The 26920-nt window shown below is 37.9% G+C and overlaps 1 protein-coding gene across 2 annotated transcripts in view; it reads right to left on the bottom strand.

The window, feature by feature from the left end:
- The window catches only part of HECW2 (HECT, C2 and WW domain containing E3 ubiquitin protein ligase 2), a 2117141-nt gene that overhangs the window by 1171423 nt on the left and 918798 nt on the right, over positions 1 to 26920 (bottom strand). The gene's annotated exons all lie outside the window — the stretch shown is intronic.

Here is a 26920-nt window from a genome sequence, read left to right as displayed (position 1 = left end):
CCCCATAGTGCCATTTTAGGCAATGTTAAAAAAACAAAATGTCTGACATAATAAATCAACTTGAGCCAAACTCAAGGTTATGCTGCTTAATGCTTGATGCCCTAAACAAGAAACTGCACTCCCTGGAAGCACTCCTCATCTTGAAAGATGCTTATGTCTGTGCAGTAACTGAGACATGGGTCAAGGCCACAGAGAGCACCCTGGCCATGCAAGGCTACAATGCGTTCCACATGTTCAGACCCCAAAACGAGTGTGAAAGAAGCAAAGGTGGAGGTGCATCCATCTTAATTAAAGCCAAATACATCTCAAGATTGGGTATGACTCTCTTAACCTACTCCAGGTCCAACTAATTATATGTAAAGCACGCTACCACATCATTGTTAGCTACAGATCCTCCACCATGAACCAAGAGAAGCACATCACCTACCTGGACTTATTAGAGTCACTCACTATACAGCCAAACACTTTGTTCATGGGAGATTCCATCAATTGGGCAACATAAATGAGCACAAACATGCTAGCTCTGAGGTTCCTGGACTTTGTCAATACAAATGCCCTGACATGGCTTGTCTGCACACCCACAAGGGGTTCAAATGTCCTAGACTTAGTACTCACCAACATGGGGAGGGTCACTGCACTTCCCCCTGTCTGTTACCCTCCCTGAAAAGGTCAGACCATAAATCTGTCTTGTTTGAAGTAACAATCAGACCTGACACCCCCATAGTTGAAAAAAATGGAAAGATTTCTCCAAAGCAAACTACAGCCTACTAGGCGATGGTATAAAATTTTTCAAACCCCCTGCTAGCAAAGCCAATAATGACTCCTATGCAGAGCAGTAAACAAATACCCTGTATAACCACCTAAACAACTGTATAGACTCATTTATACCTGACTTGCTCAAAGCCAGGTCCTCCCGAAAAAACAGGTAACCCTGGTGAACCTCAAGTATAAATAAGTTATATAACAAAAGGAAGAAACTGATGTCTAAGGACAAGAGAGAAATCACGCAGCAGAAGAAGAATGCCACCCACAGCTTGAACAAGCAAATCAGATATCTTGTAAAGTCCTCTAAAGCCAGTTAAGAAGCATCCCTAGCTAAGGATAGTCAGAATGTATTCTTTAGTTACGTCCAAAATCTAAAATGGAATGTCCAGCTAGGTGCCCAGCTTACAGTGTATAGTACCTCTCATACTGAACCTGAGGAAATTGCCAACCTGTTAGCTGACAGATTTGGCACAAACTTCACTGCCCTGTCCCCACCATCCATACCCCAAAGCCTATACAGCACCAGTCCTCTACCAAGTATCTCCAAACAGCATGTCATATCCACGCTCTACAACCCCAAAAACATGACCTCTATGGGACCAGATAACATCCCAGGCTGCTTACTAAAAAATCTAAGACCTAACAGGACTAGTTGGCACTCTCTTTAACCTCAGTCTGAGTACTGGCTTTGTTCCAGCAGAGTGGAGAACAGCAACATTAATCCCCTTGCACAAAGACGGTCCAACAAACGACCCTGGGAATTATAGACCCATAAGTCTTACCAGCCTTATCTGCAAGGCCATGGAAAGAATCATTATAGACCTTATTAACAAGGACATATGTGACCTTCAAACTCTTGACCCCTCCCAGTTTGGTTTCCTTAAGGGTAGATCATGCTTATTGAACCTGGTGGCCTTCTTTAAGGGTGTCACCAAAGCCCTGGATGAAGGCAAAACAGTACATACTGCCTATCTTGACTTAGCCAAGGCTTTTGGCACAATCCCCCACTCGGGTATCATTGAGAAACTCTCCCAGCTGGGGGGATTAACCCATACATCAATACATGGGCAGCCAACTGGGTCACTGACAGAACACATACTGTCAAAGCTGGAGATTCCACCTCTAACAGTAGATCAGTTAACAATGGCGTACCACAAGGATCTGTACTGGGCCCTCTACTGTCTGGAATCTATTTCTTGGAAGTCCAGGAGAAAGTAGATGGCCTGTGGCATACCAAGTTCACTGATGATTGCAAACTAGGCTCAATCATTGAGTCCCCAAATGATGTTAACATACTACAAAAGGGGCTAACACAGACAAATGACTGGTGCCAAAGCCAGGGACTAAAACTAAACACAAAAAAACTGCATTATTATCCCCTTTGGTTAAGAGGACGTCCCCATAAATTATAACATTGACAGCACCCCCCCCCCACCCCCCCACCCCCCCAAGCTCATACCCAGTAGTGTGACATTTGGGAACACAGGTTGATAGCAATCTAAACTTTGATCACCATGTGTTCACAGTGGTAAGGAAAGGAAAGCCTTCTAAGTTGCACATCTCATAAGTAAGGGCATCACATCCAAGACTAAAGATGTTATAACTCCTCCATACTTGACTGTCACCAGACCACTAATAGAGTACAATGCTACCTTTTGCATGTCCCTCACCAACACCTGCAGCAGCTGGACAGACCACAGAGATTGCTCATCAAGAAAAAAATTCAGGGCCTCCAAAACATGATCTACATGGAAAGACTGAAAGTCCTGTCACTGTACTCTGTATCCTACAAGCTGCTGAGAGGCAACTTGTTCCTGGCCTACAGAGCAGCCTCTGACCCTGCCCTAATGGAAATGCTGCACAGCCGCAAATTAAATGGGACAAGAGTCACTCACCCCAGAGGATCTCAACCTAGCCTGTGACATTAACAGAACATGCTGGAGAGACAGATATATCTCCCAGAGATTGCCACCCCTCTGGAATAAACTCCCAATTCACATGAAGCAGAGCTCCTCAATGACCCTATTCAAGCACAACCAATACGATTGGATGGGACACCATAAATTCACCCCAATGATGGCACCTATGTCCCCCATTCATAAGGGCAGTCGTTGCTGATCATAGATTCACTCTGTGAATAACGACCAACTAACCAAGGTTAATCAGGGAACAAGATATAACATGGCTCCACTTGTAAAGGCCCTAGGGCCATTAGCTTAGTAATCTCCTATGAACCTATGAACATAACACCATGTCTCACAATAAGTTTATTAAAACAAAACTTTAAAAAAAAAATGATTGCTTTCATTCCTTCTTGTTTATGCTTTTTCGAAGTTAAAAAACAAGTATGCCTTCAGGAACATTTTAAACCACACTCAGCCATGACATCATGCAATTTGAATGCTGAATGATTAACACACTAGTTGGTAAACACTTCGTAGTACAACAAATGAACTTCAAATAAATAAGTAAATTAAATGTGTTTTACTAACTTGTGTGTTACAGTGCTTCGTTCAAATTAGATGATGTCACTGAATTATTATTTTAGATTGGTTGAGTTTGATTTAAAATGTCACTGGAAGTACTTCTTTTTTAACTCTGAAAAAGTCCCAACAAGAAGGGATGAAAGCTCATTTTTTTAATAAACATATTATGAGACATGGCGTTCTATTCACTACTGGTTTTGTTTTCAGTTTCTCAAGTAAGAAACACACATATATCTATATATGTATATATCTATCTCTCTCTCTCTATATATATATATACATATACATATATATATATATATATATATATATATATATATAGATATATATATATACATATATATATATATATATATATATATACATATACATATATATATATATATATACATATATATACATATATATACATATATATATAGATATATATATACATATACATATACATATATATATATATATATATATTTAGCGTTTTTGTAAAGGCTATATGACTGAGGAGTTGGTATATATGAGGAAGTTGGTGAGGTGGAGGTAAGGTCTCCATGAAAATCTTTATTTTCATTACTAGTCATCCATCTGGGAAGTGGAGGTGTGTCACATCACTTGGTACTATAATTTTTAGTTATTCTTTACCCATTTGCAAAGTGGTGTTGCTATCATTTTGTTTCATTATAGAGACTGCAATCTTTGTCGTTTTTGGATTATATGGAATAATTTGGGTATGTGAATTTTAAAGTCTGGTTTCAAAAATGTTTTTAAATATTTTACATTTTGCACAGTGTTTTTCCTGTCTTATTTTATTTTATTTTATGATTTGTTGTACAGGGTGTTTTTTTCCCACTCATTTGGTAATCAGGAAAGCCCACTTGACACATGTCCCTACTGGGGGGTGTCCTGGGAGCATTGTTTTGACAATAGATTTGTACAGAATCACAAAGGGTAAGTCCACTGGATACAAATGTCCCTTTTCAAGGGCGATTTGGGAGCACTGTCTGGTTAAATGACTTGCTCAGGGTTCAGCAGGTAGATAAAGTTCGAATCAAACCCTGTACCCTGCACTACAGGAAGCAGTTTTTTTTTTAAGGTGGATTTTTACTTGCTGATTTATTATTTGTTTTAATAAATATAATGTGTGATGGTTTGAAGCTCTTACTTGAACTTTTATTCTTCCAGTTTATTAACAAGCAAGAGCTTTAATACTCTGCATTAACTGCCAGATTAATCCTCCTTCTTATTCTGGTTCAACATATGCTCAAGTACATAATGAAACATAGAAATAAAACTCAGTACTGCATTTCCCTAAAATTAATGGCGTAATATACCACAAGATAACGACAGTATCCTTATAAAATTTAGCTTCATTCTCAGAACCTCAGTAAGTAAGACATCCACTAAACTAAACAGAGGAGATTCCCACAAATCATATGTCCTGATCAAATTGAAGCAGTTTTGAATAAAATCAAGAGCATTGGTCCCACTGGCACTAAAACATCCTAGGATGCATATTTTGGGCTACTATAAAGCAAATCCCATCCAGATATAACTGCCATATTCTCCCTAACTGGACAAATTGTATCAAATACAGAAAATAGTCTCTGTATAGGATTCATTTTCTTACAAAAAAACAGGCATTTGATAATGTAAAAGATAAAAATTGTTTTTTGACATCTGTTACATGGATCCAAAACTATCTGACTGCACCTTTATGGTGTCCTTTGGCAACAACTTCTCTAGCACCAGGTAGCTTACAAAAGAAGTCTACTAAGGCTCTGTCCTGGAGACCCTACTTTTCTCCTTGTTTATAAATAACCTTCCCACTGACCTTTCTCAACTTAACCTTTACTCTACGCAGATTATATTCTTCTTTCCCAAACCCATAAACAAACTCTCCACTGCAAGATAACCTGCAAGCACATGTCTGAATGGTCTGGAAGTTATCAAACATTATGTTGACTATTAAAACCAAAAAAAGGTCATTTTACTGGACACAGCAAAAAAAAAAAAAAAATTGCAACACTTCTCCAGCTATAATAACAGACACTAACAGAGCTCCTCTTTCTGTAGTTAAAAAGCAAATACACCTATATGTGCTGCATACTAATTGGTCAAACACTTTCCTTTCACCCACGTGCTCAGGTATAATCTCAACAGTCTATGACATTTCAAATCTATTAACAGCTGAGGCCAGAAAAAGACATAACACAATGTGTTTAGTCCTACAGTGGAATATGCCTTAAACATTGCTATCATCAGCTGCTTAACAAGCACTTTCTTATTATAAACGACTGAAAACAAAATCTTGCATTTAATACATCTGGTCAATAGCCAGCATCATCACTGCACCGCTATCCAAAATGCAATCTCTCTGTCATCATCACAGCCACCTTTTTTTCCTTATGCACAAACTATTCCATAATTCCTACTACTCTTCATTATAATGTAGATACTAACGTGATTATTCAGATGCCTTGCAGCTCTCCAGACCCCATTTTTATGTTACCATAGACGAAAAAATCTCTCTCTATAATATAAACTTCATCATGTCAACAGACTTTAAGCCACTAAAAGGACATCATTATGCTATAAGCTAGATAATGTCCTTATGACCATCACAACAGTGGCTTGGTCATGCAGTGGCATAATGGTTACAGACACAAGGTGCAAGGTTTGATTCTCACATGGGGTAATTGGCTAGGCTTAAAAAGACCCACAAGGGCAGTTAGCCTAGTCCCCTTTGAACCCAAAAGGGAAAAAGTCCACACTCTGAAAATAAGACAGCCTAACTATAAAACAAAATCAATACAGCAGACCACATTAAACATTTTTGGTGTTTCATAACTTACAAAATAATATTAACCATTAATGGTGGGCAGAAGCAGTAATAGTGCATAGAAGATCTAAATAAAATAGAAACAGAAATGTTCTTTTGCACAGTTTCCTGGCAGAAACGTTATTTAACAACAGAGAAAAAAGTAGCATCCGAAGGACACATACGCCTGAAATCATAAGCGTTTTTTTTTACAGACAAAATCCCACAGGAAAAAATACTCAAAACATAAAATGGTACTAAATGGCAACCTTGCCTCGTATTTTTAGAATTTCTCAACTAACAAGTTATGATCTGAGGCATTCAGAAATTAAGAATATCCTTGCAGTCATTATTATATAAGCCACAGCTTGGGGAGACCTCTTGGGTGGAAACACTTAATGGAGGACTCAATCAGCAGATCAATAAAATAAGCAGCAAAGATGATACAGAAGGAAATGTAATAAACTAAGTGTCATTTTCCTCAGTCAACACTATTCAGGACAATATACCTTAATGGAGAAAAAACAATAATGTGAGCCTCTTGGAAATGAATCCAAGCTTCTAGGATACTCTCCTGTTGATCTTAATATCTGCATTTTCTATATTGGCGTAACGCTTATGGTCTTTGCCTCACATGCATAAGGTGCAAGGTTTGATCTTGACTGCTGGTGAGAGTTTAATAGATTGAAGAGAAGAACTTGCTCATATATTATAACCACTTTTTATGAAGTTTATTTCAATATGCAAATACACACTGTATAAGTACGCATTATCCGGACTTGGTTGTTAACTGGAAAACAGCATTTGACTTTCCAGTCCAAACCCATGTTGTAGGCAGGAAACTTGATTTTAAAAAGTCATCTTACACAGTGTACTGCTTGTCCTTGAAGTAAGGATCGCATCCTCTGTGACCTTGGTATCTTCCTGTAGGAAAGTCTACCTAGGAAATGACCAACATTTTTCTCTGTCACTGTTGCATCTGGGCACATTTTTTTTTACTAACTGCAGCTCTGTAGTTTCTTTAACAGCAGGTGAGTTCGAATAAGGTTTACTTTTCTTTAAAAATTTGTTTCAGAAAAAAAGAAAATGCAGTCTATAAAGACAAGTAAATTTATGAATGGCAACCAGCACAGTGGTTCTGAAGTATGGTTTTGTACATTTCATTTCAAGGGTTTCTATATTATAGAATTTGTACTATAGCTTGTGACCAAACTGTGTCTTACAGAGCTGCTTTTTTCGGATTATGTACAAATCCAAAGCGAAAAGAAAAGCGCCACCTAAGCCTTGAACATTGTCCAATTACCATTCCAGACACAGTGTATGTTGAGTTGCAGACCATCTGAGAACTATACCTACTTAAGCACACTTCCTCAAAGCCCTGACAAGTAGCTTTACAAGTTTTCTGTATAACCACACAAGCATTATTTCTGTATACTTATGTGGGACATACAAACAAACAGAAAAAAGAAAGAAATACCTCAGATAGGACTTAGCAGGTTGTTTCTAAATAACATTTTAATAACATCATCAACTTTATTTCTGTATCACATGAGACTTACGTTTCCCTAAAAAGAATACTCTTTCTCAATAATAAATAGGTTAAACATAAAAAAAAATATATTACAATCAAACAGAAATGCTGTATGACATCTGTGTAATGCACACAAACACAAGTGAAAAACAAAAGAAGCAACTCAGCTGGGACTTGAAAACAAGTTATTCAGCGAACAAATAAAGTTATACTATCAGCAATGCTATTGCTGCAGCCAAGACCAGTGTGTGCCCCTTAACACATTAATATTCTGCAAAGAGCAGTCTAATTTCTTCACAAATGACTACTCCTTGAAATTACACAATGATCTAGCAACCATAACAGCCTACAGATGGAACGCCTATGGTCTAATTAATTCCACTCCAGTTTTGCTGTCAGCCTCCTTTCTTTCTCTTTCTCAAACCTTTCTCCAAGTCACCACTGATCCTGCTATGTTGTTCTACTCTCCTCTACGCCCTCTAATACTGAGTTACAGGGCCACGGTGCTCGTTCTGTTGAATAATCTTCTCCTCCCATGCTTCCTCTCCAGTGCTACCCCATCTAATTGTGCATGACAACACAATGCATTCATGCTCTACCCTCCCCCAACTCATCTCTTCTAGTGTGCCCTAACCTTTCTTCAGTCTGTCTTCTTATCCCCTCAGCTATCCTTACCATTCTGGTCAAGCTCCTTTGTATGTTCGGCATCAGATTTATACTCATCTTTGTGTGGCTTCCAGAAATGGGGCAGATATAGTCCTACTGCTGTGAAATAAATTATATTAGCACCTCAAGTCATCTCCCCCAACTCCATTTCCCAATGTGCTGTTTACCTTCATTACTGTCTTGCGTCACTAAGTGTTGAGTAACCCAGACTGGGGTAATTATAATGCAGAAATATTTTTCTACTGTATTTCTGCTTTTCAGAGTGCATGAACGTGTACAATTGTGTGTTACATCCCAGCAACCACTTACACATGAGAAGATCGTGTGGTTTATTGTTGTTTCCTTCAGTTAAGTGGTTAAGTCCTATAAGCATGTTTTTCATCACATCAGTTTCATACTTTCCTTGGTTTTTGTTTGTCTGCAAAATACTTTTTAATGCAGCTGAAAAATCTAACTCCTTCAGCTGAGTACATTATTATCAACAGTTTTCACTTTTTATTACCTTGCCCCAAGGCTGTGCAACCTCAAAGTTGGCTATATTGTACTGGAGGTACAAGCAGTGAAGTTACCTGCATGGGTGTTGTGGGGCAGCGTGTGCTTCAAGTAAGAAAAAATTGTCCTTGATCACTAATTTGACTAAAACAGAATCCACCTGAAAGTACAATTACAACAGCTAATAACCTAAGAACACTGATACAAAAAGTGTGAATATGATTATATAGCTACTAAGTTTGAAAGTGAGGTACCTTAAAACATTCACCTTACTCCAAAGCATATAAATTAACGATTCAGTATATATAAGCAGCATGAGTGTGGAAATTCAGGCTCCTATGTCAGGGGGTGCAGAGGGGGCAAGCGCTAACCTCACAATTCCTTTAAACAGCATTTTGGTACATTTTCAGCTTTGCTGTTTTACATGGAAAATCTCATTTTTGGTACTTATAATTGCAGGCATCACACTTATGTCCAGACAGAACTAATAGCCCATTTCACAAGTTGAAATAAGTAATACAGTAAATTCATTGACCTTATTTAAAGCATCTGACTTATGTGGTTTAACAGCAGACTTTTACACTAACTCCAATTTTACCTTGTCCTACAATCTTCATTGACACCATATATCCATTCACTAGGAAAATCAGCATTGCCCCCCCACCCCGATAAAATGCCAGTGCATTAATGACCTATTTCATCCCTCTACGTTGAAACCAAAAAACTTACAGCTCTACTTTCCAGAAGGATACACAAGAAACCATATGACATAACAAGACTGATAGACCACATGTTTGTGAAAAAAATGTAAGGAGAGCCCAAATGTGGTCAGATTATTGCCCCGTCTGTGTCATTAGCAAAGGATTGACAAGTGTCAGTATCTTAGACTGGGACAGACATGTAGCTTTCCCTCTGGTTAGGATGATTTTCAAAAACTATAAATGACTTAAAGAGGTAATAGTAAAGGTACTGCAATCTACAGTTACTATGTACCCAAAAGACACCCCTGTACACAGGGCAAAAAAACTGTTGATACATCAGTCAGGGTCTACTTTTCTGTTCTGCTGAGACAATGATTTGTAGTAAGTAGTCGTACAGAAAAATAAATTTTTTTAATGTTACTTCAGCTAGTCTCTAGTCTGCATTTCACTTAAAGCATGTTTAAGTTTCAGACACACATATTCTATGCATTACATGTTGCATACCTAACTTTGTATATTACAGTACTGTTAAAAATGAAATTTCTGTTTTTAACAACGAAGAACGATTGGTTAAATTAGGTGCTATTAGTAAATAATACCATCCTGGTGGAGTCACCCTTACTGCTGTCTTACTATTGGTTGTTTTTTTTTTTTTTTACATCTAGTTTTTTAATTGCTTTGCACTGGCCCCTTAAACTTACTATACGTTAATTTCTTATACCATGATAATACAAAAACGCTTAAACTCAAGGCCCCATTGCCCCTTTCTTGATATAATGTGAAGATGTTTTGACTGAAGACAAAAACACATCATGGAATATAACTAGGAGAAGACAGCAAGAATTGCTCTAATACTGGCTTGCTTGTGTGTTTTGTTAATTATGCAGAAGACTTCGTGAACATTGTGACAATACAGTAGTTACATTTTTGCTTTTAGTACATCCTCATAATGATAAAAAATAGTCATAAAGCAGAAATAAGTAATTTCAGAATATGCGTTGTTATATTTATTCTGTAAGCATATCTACCTCCTAAGGCTTTGCAGTTACACGCAAAGACATCACCACTCCTCATACTCCAGTGAAATTTTATTCATTAAACAAATAACAAAAGTAGATGAAACAGAAAATAACCATACAAGAATAAGATTATGACAGAAAAAAACAATTAAAGAGTACTTACTATACTTGGTAACATAACATAAAAATGGGTGTCCAATCATCAATGGAGTTAGAAATTATGCTAAACTTACACTACACATAAAAATCCCACAAGCAAAGAAAGGAAAGAGATGCCTCTGGGCACTACACCACTAACAAGTTATTTGAGAAATTTCTGATTGCTCATCTCAGATGAGATTGTGTGATCAGACAGAAAGAGGACAATATTCTTGTTATATTAACTCCAACTATAACTAATGCATTAGAAAATTTTGAGAGGCCTGTAGTAAGGTGGGATTTAGACATGCAGTCCAAATTGGGCAAATCCACAGCATAAAAGAAAAAAAAACAAGGAAAGAATGGGCCATCTCACTGTTTAGGCGCTATAAGTAGCAGGACTGCAGAAGTAAAATGTTTCTACAAACCAGGCAAGTAGATGGTGTTCAATGCATATGCAAGTTAGCTATGCAGCATGAATACAAGTGCAAATGCAATTGACAGAAACTATGCAGTGTAGCACAGCTATCTTCTGAAATTCCATTACAATGCACAGTGCTACAGAGATAGCACTCCATACACGTTGTGTACTGCTTGTTGATGACATACAGGATCTTAGCAGCTGTCTCTCTTGCTGTTACTCCCCCATTCAACTTATACACACACAGGCACAGGCATATTTATGTTGTTGTTGTTTGCCTTTCGGCTTTTCCCGGTAAGGGGTCGCCACAGCGGAACTCCGATCCACTAATGATTGGCAGTAGATTTTTACGAAACGCTGAGGTGCCAGCTCAACTCTTAACCTTCAACGAAGGCACGCCCATTTACGCACGCATGTCTTTCGAACACTACCCAACCGCGGGGGGGACATGCAGACTCCACACAGAAGGCACTCCCAAGCCCAGCCGAGAATCGAATGGGAGAACCTCTTGCTGTGAGGTAACAACGCTACCGCCGTACCACTGCGGCAATGCACACAGGCATATTTATGTAACGATTTGAAATGGGTTTAAATGTTCTAAATTCCGAGATTTGTAAATGGTAGTCCTGTAACAGCAAGACTGCAAAAATGGGGACTACATATATACTACACCTTGGAGTATTCCATTCTCTCCGAATATGTCATTCTCACAGTTAGTGCACATAGTAGGGGTGTGGCTGGTGCAGCACCTCACATTGAGGTGTGCAGGCTAGCTTGCCCCTTGCACAAAACAATCTTAAAGGAAAAGAGCAACTGTTGACATTTTCAGTTCTCCTGTAGTATGGCACTACGTATGGTCAGCTAAGCAGGTGAGTGAGATCACACAATTCCCAGATTTGGGAATATGCTGTTTCTTCGTATTTGTGTGACCTTGGACATAGTATACATAAATAGTATGAAGTGCAGTGGGGGCTCTCCCCTTGCAAAAAGTCATCCTTTTATTTTTTAAAGGAAAATTTTGCATACAATGAGACTGTTTCTCAGCACATGTATAGTGGCTTGTCAATGATGGCATTTTTATGACATTTTATGTATTAATTATTTTGTAGTACACACACATATGTGTATATATATATATATATATATATATATATATATATATATATAAATACATACATACATACATACACACACACTTTGGAAGCTCGAAGTTTCAAAACTTTGAACTTCATATGGTCAAGACCATCAGATCGTTTTGAAACTTCAAATGGTTTAAATAGAGATCGCAGTACAGCATGGAATGGGAAATTTACAGTTCTCTTCACTGTATTGTGATCACGGAGTTGTTATATTTAATTAGCAGAGGTGAAGGAGTGCAGGCGGGCTTGCCCCCCTCCCCCCCGCATAAACCTAAAACAATTTTTTTTTTTTTTTTTAATTGAAGTTTCAAACTTTTAAAACTTCAATGTTATGGTCTCGAACATATAAAGTTCAAAGTTTTGAAAGTTCAAGCTTCTAAAGTAGTTACATATATATATATATATATATATATGTATGTATATATATATATATATATATATATATATATATATATATATATATATATATATACATATAGATATGTATGTACAGACACACACACACACACACACATACAAATGTACATATTTTTTTCTTCAATTTCAACATACACCCTAACATGGGCAGATAGTAGATATTACAGCACACTCACAGTTTTATGTGGTACAAGGCCAATAGACAAGTTTCTTACAAACCTTGATGTTCTACCTGTTCACCATACCACTCTGAATGTGTGTTGCTGCATTTATGGCATGAAATGTATTTAATTATGCAATTATTCTCTGGGGAACTTATTTTTACCTGTGCATTGAACATTTTTCAACATATCCCTGTTACCCAGATTCTTTGATTTTCTGAGCTCATTTAGTAGATTCTTCATCTGTAAATATGTTGTAAGCAATTGCTATGTAAATTGTTAATCGCTATGTAATCCAATGTAACTGCTGTCTGTTTATTTTAACTGTGGAGCTTTTCTCCCCGGGCCTCCGCTGAAAATGGACCTACGTCCAGTCGGACACTCCCGGTCAACAAATATAAATAAATAAATAAATAATAAATAGATATGCACACACATACACACACACACACACACACACACACACACACACACACACACACACACACACACACATTTATCTGCAATACATATGTATGACACACACACACGCACACTTATATATATATATATATATATATATATATATATATATATATATATATATAAATAAAGAGAGAGAGAGAGATAAATATATGTATACACACACACACACACACACACACACACACACAAACACACAAACACACACAGACAGATTAGATAATAGAAAAATAGGTAGCTAGATAGATACATACATACATATATATATATATATATATATATATATATATATATATATATATATATATATATAGATTCATATCACTTCACTGACACCCATTTTACTGAAAATTAATTTCACCTAAAACTCATTTCACTGACAAGTAGTACTCTAAGGCAAGTCAAAGGTATATGTCCTTTTCCCCACTGTAGTGCTATCCTGGTGTTAGTATATATAGTTGGGGGGTGGGGGGCATAGACCCCCACATTGTGGGGTATGGGGGGCATAGCCCCCCACTTAATTTGGTTTTCTGTTGTCTGATTTTGTTTTACATTATCTGGTAAAATCCAACTAGGTGGGGGGATATGCCCCTCACACTCCCCAATGTGGGGGGCTGTGCCCCCACTATATATACTAACATCAGGATCGCACTAGAGTGGTGAAAAGGACATATACCTTTGACTTGCCTTAGAGTACTACTTATCAGTGAAATGAGTTTTAGGTGAAATTAACTTTAGGTGATTTGGTCTCAGTGAAATGGCCTTTCAGTGAAGTGATACGAATATTTATTTATTTATTTATTTATTGATATTTGTTGACCGGGAAAGTCCACTTGGCTTGAGACCCATTTTCAGTGGATGCCTGGGGAGAAAAGCTCCAAGTTACATGAAAATCATTACATGAATTTGCAAGGAAACAATTACTTATAAAGCAAGTGAAATAATACAGAAAACTAAACAGCACATATGTTGTAAAAAGGCCAATACAATAACAATGGAACATTAGCATGTAGGAAAATTATACAGTTAGAAATATTTAACAATACAGCTCAAATTTCTTTTTGGGGGGGGGGGGTATTAAAAGGGAAAGGTAAGTGTTGTGAGAAGGTAGAATTAGAGAGTTAAACTTAAAGGTAGGACAGATATAGTTAGAATCTTATAGCTAGGTGTTAGGAATACGTAGATTATAGGTGGTATGTATTTAATGGTAGTATTAAAAGTAGGAAGTGACACAGAAGAGAAAATGTGTTAAGATAGTTGTATAGATGTGTGGAGTAGGATACTAAAGATTAGGGATAACTCGTATGGTGTAACAGCGTAACATATACATAAGTATATTTGCTATGTGAAACAGTTTTGCTAGATTAAGGAGGGTGTGGATATGTGTTGCATGTACAGCTGGGGTTATCAGTGAGATGTTGTTTTAGTTTTCCTTTAAAGGAGATTATGTTGTCCAATTCTGTAACTGATGAAGGAAGGGCATTCCATAGCTTAGTTATGGAATGGGAATAGAGGCAGCTACCTGCTCTTTTACTAGATTTTGATACTTTAAGTAGGTGGTTGTTGTTAAAGCGTAGATTTTTGGATGATACATAAGGTTCAATGATATTTTTCAGGGAATGGCAAAACTCGGATTTATAAATGAGTTTATGGGCAAAGGTAAGTTTTGTGTAATGTAGGTAATGTGCAAATTCTAGCCAGTTTAGTTCTCTAGTGGCCTGGAAATGGTGGGTGTAATTTGGTTGGGCTGATGTGAATTTTGCAATCGTTTAATAACAGGACTGCAGTTTATGTTGCAAAGAGTTGTGGAAATTGGTGAAGATAGGAGACCCGTGCAGTAAGGTTGGAAAGAGAAGACTTTTTGAAAGTTTTATTCATATTGATTTGTCTAAGTATTGTTTGTTTCTGTAAAGTTTGCCTAATTTGAAGTGAGTCTTTTTTATTGCATTATTAATATGCAAGTCAAAGCTAAGTTTGCTGTCAATAGTAATTCCTAGCAGTCTGGCCTGATTTACTAACTCTATTTGGGTTTTGTTTATGGAAAATATAGTAACATCTGTGGGAACAGGTTTATATGCAGAGGTGAGTAGTTTATATTTATTAGGGTTAAGTAATAGCTGTGATTGGTTTATCCAGAGTTCTATGGATGTAAAGGCCTTTGTGTTAACATTTGGAGGTCAGAGAAGTTATTGGAGGTACAGATTATGGTTGAATCGTCCGCATATTGTATGGTTGTACAGTCAGAGGGAACTTTATGTAGGTCATTTATAAAAATATTGAATAGTAAGGGTCCTAAGGTTGACCCCTGGGGCACTCCTATGTTATTTGGGAGAAAGCTAGAGAGCTGCCATTTTATGGACTGCTGTCTGTTTTCCAAGTAACTAGTGAACCAGGTTAGGGTGGCATCAGAGCATCCTAGTGATTGCAGTTGCTGGATAAGTTTGATGTGGGAGACTGTGTTGAATGCTTTTGAATGATACAGTAACAGGACTGATGTATAGGTTATGATCTAAGTTGTTATAGATGAAATTTCTGAAGGAGACTAGGACAGTAATGGTACTGTGGAATATATACACACACACACACACACACACACACACACACACAGACACACACACACACACAGACACAGACACACACACACACACACACACACACACACACACACACACACACACACACACACACACACACACACACACACAGTTCCCTATCAAAGTCAGAAACCTGAGGTTGGTGTAATGGTTAAGGTGTTTACCTTACAGACACAAGGTGCAGGGTTTGATTCTTACATTGGGTTATTGGCTAGGATTAAAATGGCCGACAAAGGCAGTTAGCCTAGTACTAAGTCTATGACCCTATTTGTACTAAACATGCAATCTATGAAGCTGATGTTGTAACTCCCAACATTTTCAGACTTTTAAAGTGTTTTATGGAGTGGGAGGTGGGCACCTCTGTTACTTATATATCCTAAGTCTGTATTTAGTTCTAATGATCACTTCTGATTCTGGAACTTTCAATGTTTATATATATATGTATGGGTTGCCCAGCATAAATTAAAACTGACTACTGTCAAACTCTGTACTGTTGACCCATTTTGGTTGTCATATACAGATGGTCAACAGATGTGCTAGATCAACAGTCCCCAATATACGATCTTGGAGTCAGTATACACAATTAGCAGGGAGTTTGGAGGAGTAGGGGGGGATTGCATGTTCTGAGAATTAGCCTCAGAGCATGCGCTGTACCATGTCAACATGTTTTTGTAGATGTAAGTGCGATGTTAAGCATAATGTCATCTGCATATTTGTGTGGATTGACTACTGGTTCATAAGTTCATAGGTGTGTACTAGGCTAACGGCCCTGGAGCCTTTACAAGCCTAGCCCACAGAAGTGCCCTGGCATCATGCCACCATTACTTCCCAGTGCCTCTATTAAGTAGAGCCACTGGAGTGATCCCCGGGGTGAACTTTCTATTTCCGATCCACTCTTCAAGATTTCTCTTGAAAAGGGCCAGTGAGGTGCTCTGCTTGACATGTATGGGAAGTCTATTCCAAAGCATGGGCAGTCTCTGGGTTTTGAACCTGTCCCTCCAGCATGTTCTGTTGATTGTGGTAATGAGGTTGAGGTCTCTGGAGCATGTGGTGCAGAGGGATTGGGAATTCTTTAGATATAGCATTTCAAACAGAGCTGGGTCAGACATGGCTTTGTAAGTCAAGCCTCTTAATAGATGATATGAGACAGAGAAAAGCTGGAGTTTTTTGAGTCTGTCCATGTAGGGCATGTGTTTAAGGCCTAGGATCCTCTTTGTGAGGTACTTTTGTGGTCTTTCCAGCTGTTGGAATTTTCTGCATGGTAGATCTATGTAGATACTTTGACTGCCACAGACTGAATGTGATTTATGCAGGCATTTGCAAAACTTGTTACTTTTTCTGTTAGCTGTCTGCTCGCATCAATGTACATAATGCTGCTCTAAGGAAAAATATTTCAGCAATGCCCTAGCAAAACATAGTATGGACTGCATGAACTTTGAATTGTTTAAATTTTTTGTGCTCGAGCAGGTTGATATTTTTGTAGGGGATGTTAACTCTTACCTTGAAGTAAGAGAACTGAAATGGCAACTTTTACTCAATGCAGAAAATTCCCCAGGCATTAATGACAATCTTAGTATCAAATGTGCCTTCAGATGGTTCACATAACCATTCCCCTAGTCATGTTTCTGTTCTTCCTGATAGGTTGCTTACAATTTTATTTTTGCACACATCATTTTCTTTTATTCATCCTTTGTTTATCGACACTATAAAGTGAAGGTGAGGTGATTTTTGTACATATGTTTCTGATGAAGTCCAGAGACTAATAAAAGGACGAAAGTGCTAAAACTACTAGTCCAAGTCCGTTTATTTTTTCAGCATGGCCATTTGAAGTTTTTTTATTTTTTTTTGTCATCAAGTCTCTTCTAAATGTTTTTGCTGGTGTGTGTGTGTGTGTGTGTGTGTGTGTGTGTGTGTGTGTGTGTGTATGTATGTATATATATATATATATATATATATATATATATATATATATATATACATATATACATAAATATTTATATATTGACATGCGTTGTATTGATATATGCATTATTGATTTATATTTTTAATTCATTTAATTGGAACACATTTACTTGATATGTGCATATACGTGTTGTGCAGGTATCTAAGTGAATGGAAAGAGATGCTTGTGTGCCATTCATTTACTCTGTAAATTGATGGCATGTATGGTATTTTTGCAAAATTAAGAGACAGTGTGGCAATGGATTTAGTCCTTTTCCCAACAGTTGTGTGATCTCAGAGTTAGGATATTTAAAATTGGAGGGGGAGCATTGCATGGGGTTTGCCCCACTGTTACTCTGTCTGCTTACTCAATCTATTTGAGAGGTGCCAGGATTTATGATGACTGCATAATCTGATACACTGAATTGTGAAGTAATGCACACTGATGACTCGATATAGACAAACACACACATGCAAGTACACACTTATGTGTACATGCATGCACACACATGGCAGCGGTCACAAATGCACCAACATGAACACTAAGGAGTCCATATAGATGCATACATGCAGCTATAACACATACAGAGAAACATTAGTAAAGATGAAAACATTTTAGAAACCTATTACAAAATTTCTTGTCATTAACACTGGATACTAAAATTACCATAGTTCCAGGAGTAATACTTCCTGTCTCCACATTTGAATTGCAGCAGAGTCCTTATAAATCCTCTGTCTCTTATAAGTGGCACTAAATAGTATTTATTACTTTGCAGTTTACTGTTCAGTCTCCCAGGTTGGAACATTACTTTATTACTTCGTAAAACTCAAAACATGTTTCTATCACAGAAAAGTCAATGTTATCCTCAACCTCTTTGATATTTAATATTTTACAGCAAAAATATTGCAGTGCATTAAGATTCAGGCTAAGGTTTAAACCTTACACCTTACACCTGAACTTTTTAAAATTCATCTCCTAGTAATCTGACCTTGATTCAACCCCAGTATTTTCCTGAATGTTTTGATACGGCTTTTTCCTTTTGAGCTCCAAAATTCAGAAATTCTTCTCTGCTGCATGTTATTACTTCTCTATTTTCCATCAATTTAAAATTAAACTGTAAATGCATTATCAAACCAGGATATTTGTAATTCTATAAATAATACTATTCTGAATATTTCTTTACATAAATTATGTATTTTTCTAAATTATGTCTAGACTGTACTTAAGCTAAATGTTTTTGTTCTAATGTATCAGATCTCTGAATTTATTTCAGTACATTTGTTCATAATTATTATACAGTACAATCTCAGCTAACCAGAACTCTCAAGCAACCAGAAAAGAAAAAAAAAATTGAAGAAATACAGAACTATTTTCATGTGTTGCACTTTCTGTACCCCCTCCCCCGCAGAAACATACATTTTTAGAGTTTTAGAGTTTTAAAAAGGTAGATAGGAATATATTCCCTCTCTCCCCAACCTAAGAACAAGTCAAACCAAACAAATAGTACAGGATATAGTATTAGTCAGGCCTATTTTTCATAGTAACTCTCAAGCAACCAGAAACTACAGTTAGCCGGCTTCACTAATCCCCATGGGTGCCGGTTAACCAAGAGGTTACTGTATACTACTAACTTTTTTTCATTTTTCCCCTCCCCCACCTGAGACCATTAAATCTCTGAGGGGCCTTCATCCAGCCAGCCATGAGGATGCTTTGGATTCTCACTGCTACTATGGCAATGGCAGCATTTTCAGTTATGAACCTAATACCCATCCCCCAGTGGTAATTTGAATGCTCACATCAATGCAAGAATACCCTATGCCCCCTCAATCTGCATAAGTATACTCCTCTGCAATGGATGACAGGGACAAACTTCAATAGCTGCACCCACATATTCAAAACCTGCTTGCCCACCCCTACACCCTACCAAATGATGAACATCCACTCTCAAGGGGGTCTGTGTTAGTACAGATGTGGTGCAAGCTGGGTGAGAATCACCTTCTCTCTTCTCAGGATCAGTATGACCATCCCCCCTGTTCTGCACTGTCAAGCACCTGAGCTGATAGTCAAACTAAAGTCACCTGGGCTGTATTCCAGCAGGACCTTATCCTTCTACACCACCAGTGCAGGCTATATGGTACTGATTAATATTAATTTATAACTATCTTTGCCTGCTCTGTAATTCCCCATACCGGAAACAGGATTTAGGTCCAGTGTAGTTAATTAAAATCAGCACATTTAAAATGAACAAGTTAAATGTGATGCAACTCAATAGTACATACAAATTAGCTATAAGCATAACACAGTGCAGAAACTTTGTAAACTGTATTGACCAATCCTGTATACACCCTAGACCAAGCACTACTTGAATGCTGCATGGTACAGCTCTGCAGCTACATGTTTATTCTAAGTATAAAGCACAGAACACTCCCTGTGCCAGGTGAAACATTCTGACTTCATACACATACAAATGCTGTGTTCCTTTTCCTGCTAATAAGTACTTGCACCCCAGTGCCATCTGTGCTTAAAACATATATTACAAAGTGCTGCATTACTCTGCATCCACGTGTGTGCTTACAACACATATAATACAAACTACTGGACTATTTTGCATCCACGTGTGCTTACAACACATATATTACAAAGTGCTGTATTACTCTGCATCCATGTGTGCTTACAACACATATATCACAAAGTGCTGCATTACTCTGCATCCATGTGTGCTGACAACACATATATGACAAACTGCTGTATTACTCTGCATCCATGTGTGTTTACAAGACGTATATTACAAACTGCTGCATTACTCTGCATTTACGTGTGTGCTTACAGCACATATATTACAAACTGCTGCATTACTCTGCACCCACGTGTGCTTACAACACATATATTACCAAGTTCTGCATTATTCTGCATTCACGTGTGCTTACAACACATATATTACAAAGTACTGCATTACTATGCACCACGTGTTTGCTGATAACACATACATTACAAAGTGCTGCAATACTCTCCATCCACATGTTCACAACACATATATTACAAAGTGCTGCATTACTCTGCATCCACATGTGCTTACAATACATATATTACAAAGTGCTGCATTATTCTGCATCGACATATGCTTACAACACACATATTACAAAGTGCTGCAATACTCTCCATCCACATGTTCACAACACATATATTACAAAGTGCTGCATTACTCTGCATCCACATGTGCTTACAACACATATATTACAAAGTGCTGCATTACTCTGCATCCACGTGTGCTTACAACACATATATTACAAAGTGCTGCATTACTCTGCATCCACATGTTCACTGTAGGTACAAAGCAAAGAACCCTCCTTGTGTCTGCAACATTCTTCATACATATACTACTGCTGTGTTCCATGCCCTACTAATCGGTACTCACATGCCAGTGCCTCGTGTGCTTTTCCTTAGCTCCTAATGTGTTGTTATATACTGTGAACTAGGGATGAATTTCCTGTTCCCTATCCAATTGTCCAAGTTACAGTTGAATTGGGATAGGGAGGAAAAAAATGCTTCATATGGATGGGAAGCCCTTTCCAGAGAAGGAGTAGTCTCTAGGATACATGTCTGTCTCTCCAACAGGTCCTATTTATATCAATGTCACAGGCAAGGTTTAAGTCTTTAAAATGGGTACTTCTGGTGCTCTTCATTTTGTGGATATGCAGGAGGTACATCTAAGTGGGATCTGACAATGTCTTGTATACCAGGCACTTATCTCCCTCAACAGCCTGCAGGAAACAGAAGGGAGAGGGTCTTGAGGTGGTCTGTATGGGACATGTTACTTATGACATGTATTTTCTTACTATGGATATTCCAATTGTTTGATTTGCCTGGGTAGGTACATACCAAAGGGGGCACTGTACTCAATAATAGGTCTGATGAATGCCAAATATAGTGGAACAATGACCTTCTTGGACCTAGATGCCATACCTTTGCACAACATAGAATGACTTCCTCACTACTGTAGACACGTGATGGTCATAAGCTAGATTACTCTCTACGTCTGTTCCCAAGTCCCTAACTACTGGGTCATCTCTTAGGGGTGTGTTGTCAATATGACAGTTACCAGGGCTGGATGACTTCCCAAAGGATACTATTATGCATTTCTTGGCATTTAGTTTTAGTCCATGGCTCTGACCCATTATTTTTTGTCTGTGTCAGTCCTTCATGGATAACATTTATGTCAGTGGAGGATTCTAGGATTGCTCCTACTTTGCAATCATCTGCAAATTTTGCCAGCCAAAGGCCATTTACATTGGTCTTGACTTCAGAGAAGTAAATGCCAAAAAGAATAGGTCCCCAGGACCGATCTTTGAGAAACTCTGCTTGTGATTACCCTCTTTATAGAGGTGGACTCACCAATTCTAATTTCCTGGGTCCTGTCTGTGAGCCAGTTGACTATCTACTGGGTGACATAAGGGTTTATCCCTAACCTCTTGACTTTGTCAATAATGTGCGAGTGGGGTTTTGTGTCAAATGCCTTGGCCAGGTCAAGGTAAGCTGTGTGAAACATTTTACCCTCATCTACTGCTTTGGTGACCTTCTCAAAGAAGTCCACCAGGTTGAGTAGGATGACCTGACAAAACCAAATTGGATTGGGTCAGTGTCTCAAGGTTTCCTATATCTTTACTGATCATTTGCATGATAATTATTTCCATGGCTTTGCATATGAGACTAGTGAGACTTACAAGTGTGCAGTTTCCAGGATTTACAAATGGCCCACCTTTGTGCAGAGGAATGACTATTGAGCCATGAAGCCTGTTTAGGGGCAACAGTTAAATAGCAATTCCAGAGAGTCTGATAGGTCATGTTTCATGCTATTTAAAAGGCATCCTGGAATATTGCCTGAGCCCATTGATGCAGTATTATTGGCCTTAGAGAGAGCATTAAGGATCTGTTCCCTAGTGATACCATGGGAAGTTATATTTGATGGTACTTCCTGAAGAAAGGCTGATGGGGGAGAGAGGAGTAAAGTTGGAGTCAGCCAGCAGGGCCGCTATATCTTTTGGTTCAGTATAAGTGGCTCCATTAACAATAAGCTCTGCACACAATTGTGTATTGCCTTTGAGGCTACAGACATAACCAAAGAATATGTTATGGTTGTCTTTGTCCTGGGAAATTTGGTTTTAGCAGACTTTATTTGTCCACTGAGTTGTTTGTTTAGTTTGAAGAAGGTGGTTCTACTTCTCCTAATTTTTGCCATGACTTTCTTTCTTCTGTTATGTAGCTTACTGATGTTGTGATTCTACCAGGGTGGCTTGTTTTATTTATTTATTTATCTTTTTGAGTTAACTCTGTACTTCTTTCTGGTGGGTACAACTGTCTCTATGCAGCTGCTAACATGCTTGGATAGGGTTTCTGTGAACAGTTCTGGATAGGCAGCAGTGTTCTCGGGGTTTATGGGGGCTTGAAACTTTGCCAGGTTATCACTTAATAGTAGAGATTAGCCTCAGAGTAGTTCCTGAATATTCCAAGGTTAACTGGGGTTCCAGGTTTTATTTTGACTTCAAAGGAGACCATTTTGCGGTCTGACCTTACCAAAGAAGACATTACCGAGTTGTGCAGCACTCTCTCATATTAATGAGGACCAGATCCAGGATGTTTGCACCCCTGATCTCTGTACTGAAAATCTGGGCCAGGAAGTTTGTCTTTACAAAATCCAGAAATCTTTGTGCCTGTACATTTGGTGACATATACGATTCCCAGCTGAAAGTGGGGTAATTAAAGTTGTCCATTAATGTGGTATTGGGTTAGATGGTGAGTGTTTCTAGTAAGTTTAAATACATGGCATGGGTTTCCTGAGTCATAGAGGGAGACTTATAGCTTGGAAGGAAGTCATATTGGATTTTTCCTGTGGTGCTTTGAACATGGAGAAGCTCAAGTGAATTGTCCTTTTTGCCCAGTCTTAAGGTATATCTATTTTTGATGTAAGTTGAGACACTTCCACCTTTAGTCCCTGTCTGTGTAGTAGCTAGTCTAAATGTGTGGAAGGCATTATAACCTTGCACTGTTGGTGTGCTGTCCTCAGTTTTAAACCATGTCTTTGTGACTGATCAGACATCTGCATTCTCTAGGGTGACGAGACTAGGGAGTGGATTTTTTTTGTTTAGACTCCTAGCAATGAGCAGTAACACCTTTTTATTTGCTATGTTGAAAGTACTTTTAGTTTGGCATTCCTAAAAAAAAAGGTACTATGGGGAGGACAATGTTTTCGCTAGTTCAATTTGTGGGTTTTTTTGTCCAAATCTCTAAAAAAGTATGAAATTGAAGTGGGAGCAAAGAAAACAGGATTTAGTGAGTCTGAAATGAAAGAGCCATTTCAAATGGTTTGCCTTCATATTGTCGATCACAGTATGGTCGACCCCGCTTCCACAAATACCAAAGTGCGACTGTCCAAAACGTCGAACACATTTCCGAATGGCAAAATCTCACCCCCTTTTTGACCCATGGTAGCACTGGTGTGGAGGTGTGGCGCAGTCGGAAATGTCGAAATTCGGCATTTATTCGACATTTGGAAGGATAGGCGGTTCTGGTTTCACGGAAACGGTTCGATGAAGTGGCCGGTTGATCATGTGTGATCGACAATATGAAGGTAAACCATTTCAAATTATACCTTTTAACCAAACTTTCTCCTTCAAAATCCTTACTGCTGCAGGTCGTATTATCTCACAAATTAGCAGTACTCATTACAAAACTGATAAAAGTGATGATAAGGGCAGGAGTTTCAAGTGAATTAAGCCTTCATATGGTTGGTTAAAACAATATTTAAAAAATATATTCTACTTTCGATTTCTTTAAATAAGAAACACTGATGTCTGCATTGCACTCCACTGAGTGTCCTTACAAGGGTTAATGCAGATGAAACTGACTATGGAAATAAGGATCCCAAAGGGAAAGAGTTAGTCAATGGCCACGTGGGACCAACATTCTGCTGTTTTTTTATTAACCTTTTGCATAATAAATGAACTTGAAGAAACAACCGAGACCCTCCCCCAACAGTGTTGATACAAAGTGCCTTATTAAATGTGATTCTGCTTCTGATTCTGAATATAGATTCAAAAGTGCATGCTGCATTTTAAAATAAACTACAGTTTGCTAACTTCTTTGAAGCTGAATCTCTGAATTTATTTTTTTCATGATAATGTTTAAATAGTCACATGGAAAGGTAGGAACATGTCAAGAGATCAATAACATATTGAGGGAAAGACGATCTTCTATATTAAATTCGCTGAAACCCATTATTAGTAAGGCTGCATATAAAACACTTTCAGGTAAAACCTGTCGATGTAATAGTGAACTACCTAAAAGAAGCGTTTTCATTATCACTGCCTGTGTTGCAGGCGGCAAGGAAGACTGATTTGCATATACATCCTTGCACTTGCATTTGAGCGGTGTTGGCTAGATGCTGCCTCTGGCACAGAAAATTCCTTACTTCTGGAAGTCTAAAATGATACACCTCTCATTCCCCCAATGCAAACTATTTGCATGTCACAGCTGACTCTCAGCTAAGAAAGCCAGTTAATGTCTGGCAGCAGGAGAGAGACACCCACTATTTAGAGAAGCCTGTAGCCAGCTGGCATTACCCTGAGAAGGACTTATAGCCACATAGGTCTCAACCTCTTAAGAGGCCAATGTGGAACCCAAACCCTAGCAATGTGTGACAAACAGTCAAAATGTGTAACACCTTATTTTTGTGCTGTGCGAAAATACACCATTGCTCACATACTAGTGAGTCAAATCCAAAACTTAATAATCTACACAACCATAACCACACCATAAGCAAATATGAAACAGCACTTCTGTACAGAATCAAAACTAAAATCACATGCTCATTACTACCACTTGCTACATTTACTACATTTTCTAAACAGATGCGTTACATATCACGCAACCGATTCCATGTATACACTAAGTGCATGAATAAACCATCCTATCATACCTTAGATGCTTCAGATGCACATTTATTGTAAGCTGCTTTGGCATTCTTAGCAGCATCTCACCATGAGGCATTAATAACCGCATTGTAGCTATTGAACACATCTTACAACCTACAATTCATGGCCATTAAATTAGTAGTTGGAACAAGACTAATTAATTTAAAGTCTTAGTAAGAGGGACAATCAGAGACACTTAAAATATTACTATTAACATGAGACATTGATGGAATAAGATGCTGAATTAATAAACATTTTCTATAACAGCAAGGTATAATTCACCATTTTTTCTAAAAAAAAATCAGTTTTAGGAGGGAACAAAAGGGACAGAGCTAACAGTGGAGTCAAAAGTAGGGTCTAGTCAATACACAAAAAGGAATATTACTATTAACCTGAGACATTGACAGAATAACAGATTGAATTAAGAAACATTTTCTGAAACAAGTTGTAGGAGAAAGTAAAAGAAACAAAGCTAACCTTTTGGAATCAAAAGCAGGAACTAGTCACTGCACAAATGGTTAACACTGACTACGCCTGCCTGAACTATACAGTGAGTGTATCTTTAAAAAAAAATTAGATTAACTGAATTAAAAAAAAAAAAAAAAAAAAAAAAAAAAGAGTCACAACAGTATTGAACCAAGCATGCTGCCATATAAAATGCATTATTAGCTCTCAACAAATCAGGGATAGAGATGCTTATTACTATTAACTTGAGACATTGACAGAATAAAAGAATGTGAATTAATAAGCATTTTCTGAAACAAGAAGGTTATAATCCACCGCCTTTTCTACACCAGTGTTAGGAGCGAGTTAAAGGGACAGACGTAACTTTTCAGAGCTCAAAGCAGGGACTAATACACAAAAGCCACGCAATAACTTTTGCAAGCCCTACCCCTGCCTGAACTAAACAGTCTTACAGCTCAACAAATCAAGGACAAATCCAGAAATAATCAGGGACAGAGACATTTACACTACTGTTAACTTGAGACATTGACAGAATAAGAGAAAGTGAATTAAACATTTTCTGAATCAGAGTTCTACTTTACCACCTTTTCTCCAAAACACAATCTTAGGAGTGAGTAAGAGGGGCAGAGCTAACAATGGAGTCAAAAGTAGGGACTACCCAATGCACAAATAACTGAAAACATGAAGAAATAATCAAATACTGCAAGCCCTACCTGTCTGAACAATACAGTGCACATATTTA

The sequence above is a fragment of the Protopterus annectens genome, chromosome 2.part0, assembly GCF_019279795.1.
Source record: "Protopterus annectens isolate FY-2018-M chromosome 2.part0, PAN1.0, whole genome shotgun sequence".
Classification (NCBI taxonomy): Eukaryota; Metazoa; Chordata; order Ceratodontiformes; family Protopteridae; genus Protopterus; species Protopterus annectens.
Note: the sequence above shows the minus strand (reverse complement) of the source record. Positions and strands in the feature narration are given on the sequence as shown.